This window comes from Helianthus annuus, chromosome 13, assembly GCF_002127325.2.
Source record: "Helianthus annuus cultivar XRQ/B chromosome 13, HanXRQr2.0-SUNRISE, whole genome shotgun sequence".
In the NCBI taxonomy this organism is placed as follows: Eukaryota; Viridiplantae; Streptophyta; class Magnoliopsida; order Asterales; family Asteraceae; genus Helianthus; species Helianthus annuus.
In genome coordinates this window covers 17,519,331-17,524,655 of record NC_035445.2, presented here as the reverse complement: position 1 = coordinate 17,524,655, position 5,325 = coordinate 17,519,331, and positions in this window count along the sequence as shown.

The window sequence follows — 5,325 nt, the reverse complement described above, 5'->3', positions numbered from 1 at the left end:
GATGACCAACTGTTGAGCCAAAACCACTAATGAAAACAGTTACTGGGTGGTTCCGAGTCGAGATCACTGATGAAGCTCCTGTTCTTGACTCGCAACCATTGTGGAATCTTTCTAGAATGTTATCCATTTGTACGATCCAATCACATTTCATTAACATGTTCTACCATACCGTACAATCATCAAATCAGATCAAACTAACATATTTCAAATATTTTCATGTCATTCAAGTTGTTCATCATTTAGAGGTTTCAACATTTCACACTCAACACAATCAATCAGCCATAATCATTAAGGAAATATTACCATAACTATTGTCCTTTCATACACGAAGGATCCATATTTTAATCATCACCAATATTCATTTAGCAAGCATAAACATACCCGAGCTTAAAATAATATGACAGTCAGTTTGTGCTCGTCATTCCAAAAAAAAATCAGTTAACATATATGTAATCGGCCAGAATCATCAATGCAATATGACCCTAACTGTTTACCTTAGTCACTCCTTCAAATACCCCAAACAGTCTTTAAAGGAACAACTTTTGGGTCTTATGCATATTCAAAACAATTGATCAAACTTGTGCACACACACACACACCAAACAAGCAAACTGTTGTTAGTTATTTATTGATTATTCAAACTTAACACTTCATCTTTTGCTATAAATATATTACTCAAAAATCACCCAAATTCCATTTCAATTTGTTTGTACAGTACATAAATCTTATTCATTCTAAACTCATAGTTATGCATATGGTCAAGAAGCACAAATATACAAAGCAAATTTCAATCGAATCATTCACTGACCGAGGGTTTGTGTCGCAACTAGGTCTGTGTGCTGCTGCCAAGGGGTTCCACCACCACCCATGCTGCTGTTGTCTTCTCTGTCGCCGGCGCCGTTAGCCGGAACCACCTCCATCGGCACCAAACCCCCAAACCCGAGCTGCAAAGGGGCTTGAACTGACCCGAAACGGAATACGGCTCCCGATCTTCTCCACACCACTGTGCCGCCACCGTTGATCCTCTCTCTCTGTGTTTCCGTTGTGTGCTGCTGTACGCCACCACCGGTTGGTGGTGGCTGGTCGTCTGCTCGAAATAAAACAGGGGCTGGGGTGTGTGCGTGAGGGTGATGAAAGGAGGGAAGGTTAGGTGTGCTCGTTGGAGAAGAAGGGAGCGTCGGGATTTGCGGCTTGAACCGACCGGGAGGTCGTCGCCGGTGGGTAATCCGGTGACCGGAGAAATGAGGGGTCAGGGGATTTGAGTGTTGTGCGGCTGCTCATTTGAAGGGAGCATTAGGGTTTTGCCCAAAAAATGAGGGGGAAAGGGTTTAAGCTTATATTTATAGGATAGGGTTTTTAAGTTAATTGGGTTGGGCCTAGCCCAAGTGCGTGAACCCGCTAAACGGTTATGCGTCTCGCCAACGGACTGATCCGAGTTTATTTAAGTAATTAAGTGAATGAACTTCTCGTCGCGGATTATTATAATTTTATAAAAATAAATGACAATAATAATACTAGTAACAATAAATATTATTAGTGAATACAAGCATTAATAAGATGCTCGTCTCTCGACGATCAGGATCAAGGGTTCGAGTTGTCACATTCTCCCCATGTTATAGGAATTTCGTCCTCGAAATTTAAGCAAAAGTCACACGATTTTTGTTAATAACCTTATTGTTATATCTAATTACACGTAGTCCACGTAAGTTCACAAGATGAACATCTAAGCCACATAGCACATAATATCACACAGCACGGATGTAAGCCACATAGCACATAATATCACACAGCGCGTGAAATCACATAGCATTAGATTCACAAAGTCGTATGTATCTCACACAGTACGGATTTTCACACACCTAACTATAACATCCAAGAAACGTATAGGAAAACCCGAAGTGTCACATTATCCCCAAGTTTCAAAAATTTCGTCCCGAAATTTAGCACGCAGCCACTGACAAGCTAGTGTGTTTAATCGTTTTCGTAGGGCGTTACATCACCCCCTGTTGGTTTGGAATTTCTTTCCGAAATTTAGCGGTAGCCTCAGTGCTGGAAGTAATGTTTGTAAACAACTGGGGATACATGCGCATCAGCTGGTTTTCCCGTTCCCAGGTAAACTCTGGGCCACAGCGTAAGTTACAACGAACTCGTTCTGTTGGTTACACTACGTTCGAGGGTTTTGATTTCTTGATCCTTGATCTCAACCGGTTTCTCAACGAAGCGTAGTTTGTTGCTGATCACGAGTTCTTGAAAAGGAATTAACGGATGTGTCATCTGACAGACACTTCTTCAGATTAGGCGCGTGAAAGACGTTGTGTACCGCACTCGGCTCTTCAGGCAGGTTTAGTCGATCACAACCTTACCGATCCTCTCGGTAAATTTCGAACGGTCCAACATATCGCGGATTAAGTTTGCCCTGCTTGTCAAAACGTACCACACCCTTCCAGGGTGAAACTTTAAGTAGAACTCAGTCTCCGACTCGATGTTCTAGAGGTTTCCTACGCTTATCTGCGTAGCTTTTCTGACGGTCTAGGGCTGCCGCCATGCGTTGTCTATTCTGGGCAATCCTACCCGTTGTGTCAAGTGCAAGTTCTGGGCCGGAAATTTGGCTTCCGCCCAACACAGAGGTGACCGGCATCTGCGTCCGTGCAATGCCTCAAATGATGTTGCCTGAATGCCAAGGCGGTGGCAGTGGTCGGAAGAGATTCTACAAAGGGAAGTGTCACTCGTGTCCATGGTCGATGACACATGTTCTCAGCAGGCGTTGGAGTGTTTGGATGGTGCGTTTGGCCTGACCATCTGTTTGCAGGTTATAAGGGGTGCTCATGCCTAACTGGGAGCCAAAGGTTCTTGTATTCAGTCTGAGACGAATCGGATACAGAACGTAGGTTTCGATCAAAAGTGATAGAAGTTGGCACTCTGTGCCCCCACAGCTACTTCTATTAAGTAGATGGTTGTAGGTTCGGAAACTTATCGGTTTCTTTGGTTGCGTGGCGTTACTAGCAGACATTTCATCAATGCCTTGGATAGGATAAGGTAAGATAGAAGCACCTCGTAGAACATCTTTCAATTGCTGGAGTTGCGGTATTGTGCACCTCCCAAATGTCAAGTGACACTTTTTTTCGGGTCAAAATCGTGAGGGGTTTCGCGTATGGTCGAGAAATGCGGGCGTTGCAATGTTTAAAAGTCGTGTGCGGGAAACCTAACGCAGGCGGTTTTGAGTTGTAGAGGTGCCAGGGTAGCGCAGAGGAGCCGTTCGGACTGCCTCGGGTTTTCGGAGTAGGTTCAAATATCATCAAAAGAAACAAGCGTCAAATTTTTGACAGGATGGAATAAATTAGAGCGTCGTGACTAAGTGTTGATCATATCAAGTTCGAAGGACAGTGCTTGCGATACCCTTACCCCAGGGTATCCTTGGCTCGTCGCTCCAACGAGTAACATTCATAGGAAGTAGTTCGTTCAAACGAGGATTTGTGCAGAGTAGAGTAGGATAAGGATCATGGAATCCGTGAATCATAACACGAGTAGCGAGTTAATGCAAGAAAGGAAGTCATAACTGTTGCGTTCAACTTGAGACAAAGCATGACGGCTTTGGGATCAGCAATAGAGATTTATCAGATGTCAATGAGGTAGTTGGTCGTACACAAGCTATGGGTGTTTAGAATCAAGAACGTTGCTTGCTGATAAGGGGTGTTACGTCGATATAGTTAGCGCAAAATGAAATAGCTAGAGAAGGACGATCGTCGTGCGGGTCTGTAGGTTTCAGGGTCTACTGAGGCGTCTGGCAGGATGTGATTCCTCAAATCGGTAAGAAATCAAGTTCGAGCGGTTTGTTCTAAGTTGCGCGAATAAGTTTGGAGTAGCGTTCGCGTCGTCGAGGGGGGGGGGGGTTTCGATGTAAAATAGTAAAAACAGGTTTCCGAGAAAGTACGATTGAAGTAACACGCTGCTAAACTTCAAGGGCTAAAGAGTTTGTCGACTAAAGGTTGAGGTTGTTGGATTCACCAACTGATGAGAGATCTGGTCAAGGTTCCTATACGAAGAAACGTGAATGCCGTAATAAATAAACGATGGAAGTGAGGATACCGTCTTAAGCAATAAACATTGATTCGTACGGAAGCTAGTGAAAGGATTCGTAGGATTAGAAAAGTCGTCAAAGAATAACGGTTATGGTAAATGAAGGATGAGGTAAGCATCAAGGTCACCGTACTCGTTGGTGGGTTGACTGGCTCGTATCCTTGTCTAGCCACGTCTTCAAATACACCGGTTCGTAGGAAGGATATCAACTTGCTGGGTTTTGGGGCGTGCTAAGGTATGAGCAAGGATTAACCATGTAACGAGGAATTTAGGAGGAAATAACTTCGTGGTCGATGGAGAGGTAATGCGATTGCTGGCACCACAATACACACCACCCAGGTTTTACGTGTTGGAGATGTGCAAACAAAAACTCGAAAAGTGTAGACTTACTAGAACGCTTCGAGGATCCAGGTGATCAGTCGTGTGAGGGAACAAGTCTCACCACTTAAATAAAAGAAATACGCGAGTAAAAAGAATACGAATGGCGTCGTCGCTTCTTCAAATATCTCATGATATGGGGGTGGCTCCCCTTTGGCGATTCGTTCTCGTAACTTCTCTTTGTGTTTCGTAACAGGCCTCTCCTAAGCAAGTATATCGAGCAATCGTTCACCGCGCCGATTCGTTCCAATCCAGGGGTGTTATTAGGACGTACATGGATGAGGGCTTGGAATAACTCGTTCCTTGCCCTTAGCGTATCATGGTTTCGAACCAGGTTTAGGAGGACTCGCTCCTGTTTAACACGTAACAAGCTAGCCTAGCCTTCGTATGATCCACTGGATTAAATACTAAATGTACACACATATATGCCAATTATACACATACACACATGCGTGTTCACACACATAAGTTATACACAAGTAAATGTCGTTAGCCTACCATTACCAGGTGAGCATCTGAGGTTGACGAACCTTGCAATCCGGAGTGTGGTGTAGTTGTGGTTTCCACTAAAGAACGGTTATAGTCTGGTTTTCTTATAAAAATATTTTATTTCATAAACCAAAATATTTTATATTTAAAAACCTAGTTCGCTATAACCAATGGCTCTGATACCAATCTGTCACACCCTCAAAATCCACACGCGGAGTATTACCGCGAGGCGTGTGACGACCAGGATCTTAGCCACTAATTATTTTGAACGGATTAGTTATGGTTATAAACATTAGCGTAATTAGTGACCTAATTTAAATTTTTCAAAACAGAGTTTAAGTTCACAGCGGAAAGGGGAAGAAAACTTATCATTATTGAAACC